The sequence below is a fragment of the Propithecus coquereli genome, unplaced genomic scaffold (genome assembly GCF_000956105.1).
Source record: "Propithecus coquereli isolate 6110/MARCELLA unplaced genomic scaffold, Pcoq_1.0 Scaffold180, whole genome shotgun sequence".
NCBI lineage: Eukaryota > Metazoa > Chordata > Mammalia > Primates > Indriidae > Propithecus > Propithecus coquereli.
This window is the reverse complement of record NW_012142746.1, coordinates 161,283-163,270: the sequence shown is the minus strand read 5'-3', so window position 1 is coordinate 163,270 and position 1,988 is coordinate 161,283.

Here is a 1,988-nt window from a genome sequence, read left to right as displayed (position 1 = left end):
CTGTAGTCCCAGGTACTAGGGAGGCTGAGGTAGGAGGATCACTTGAGCCCAGAAGTTTGAGGTTGCTGTAAGCTAGGCTGATGCCATGGCACTCTAGCCCGGGCAACAGAGTGAGACTCTGTCTCAAAAAAAAAAAAAAAAAAAAAAAAAAAAAAAAAAAGATGGCCATTCTAGCTTCCGGGAGGAGAGGAAGGTAAGATAAGGAAAAGAAATGTTTGGTAAGACTAGTCTCGGAATCTCATTTCAACTCTTAGCACATTGTTGAAAAACTATGACCAAGTCAGTTAACCTCCATCATCAAAAGTGGCTGTGACTTAAAACCTGTCTCTAATGTCAATTATTACATCATTTTAGCTTTTTGAGGATAAAAAAACTGTTGTGGTGAGATTAGAGGAGGCATAAAAAATTACCAAGAAAAATATTCAATTATTAAATGATTTTCCTTCCTGATAATCCATACGTACATATTTTATACTTAATCAGTGTTCTGATTATTTATTGCTGTATAAGAAGCCAACCTAAAACTTAGTGACTTAAAACAAAAATAATCATTTCTTTTGTCCACAGACTTTAATTGCTACAATTTGGACAGGGTTCAGTGGGAAGGTTCATCTTTGCAGCATCTCATACAGAATCAGATGGGGCAGCCTGACTGAAGGCTGGAGGATCTGCTTCCAAACTGGCTCATTCAACATAGCTGAGGCCAGGGGCCTTGGGCTCTCTCCACATGGTGAGGAGTTCAGAACTCTCAGCACATAAAGACTCCTTGAAAACCTCTGCACTAAGAGAGGACCAAACTCCAGCAAGGCTTCTGGCAGCTTATGGCCAAGTCCCTAGAATGACTGCAGCCCCCACCCACCCCAGTAAAAAATATCTCCCTGAGAAATGCTGCTAGGAGAATTTACCATTTGTTCCAACTGAAACATGAAGACAAGTCTCTGACCTTCCTTTGTTAGAACATTTACTAAAAAGGGCTCATAACTGTGAATTCTTCCTCTGTCTCTTTGAGATATATATGTATCTCCTACAACTCAGGAATGTCTTTCTCAAGGACCTGAAATCATTGGAAGGATAGGGATTCTGACTCTCAGTGGGAGGATGGAAGCCTGACTTTCATAATTGCCAGCTGGCAGACACAGCTGGCCTAATGACATTAACACTGATCAACAATTTATAATTCTTCACTTCAGCTCTGCTCTCTCCCTTTCCCTCATTCTCCCTTTAAAATGCTCAGTCGCATCTGCATATCAGAATGGAGCTCAGCTCTTTCACCTACAGTCTGTCAGTACGTACTGAATAAAATCTGTTTTTACACTTTATCTAATGTTCAACTTTGTTTATCTTTGCCAATAGGTGACCTGGGCTTCCTCACAGTATAGTGGCTGGGTTTAAAGCATGAATGAAGAGAGAGCACATGAGCCAGTCAGGTGAAACATTTGTCGCATTTTATGATGAAGCCTCAGAAGCCAAGTAATTTCAAGTTTAATTTCAAAGACCCCCACCCTCATTCCCACCCCTGGTAAGTTGAAAGGCAAGTTCTAGAAGAGCATGTGAGACTAGAAATATTGTTTTGTTGTTCTGGCCACTTTTGGAACTTAACAATCTGCAACAAAGGGCTTTGAAAATATTGATATCAACAAGCAAAGGATATTTTAATGAAATATATATTTAATGCTTATTACCATCAATTTTCCTTCAATTACATTACTAAATTACATGAAATTTGACTAAAAACAGTAAAGATAATTTAACCTCAATAAACAAGTTTTTATTCTTAGTTGTTGAAACAAAAACTTTACGCACATTAAATGACTATTTGAGTAAAGAACAATTCATGAATTGGGCAACATTCAGAATCAGAAGAGGTTCAGAGAGCTGCACTCTGCTACATCAGCAGTGAGCTTTTATAAAGAGAACACAGAAGTAAAGTAGAGAAATTACTTGATTGATTACAGCCAGGTGTTTGCCCTATTTGGGTATGATCTGGT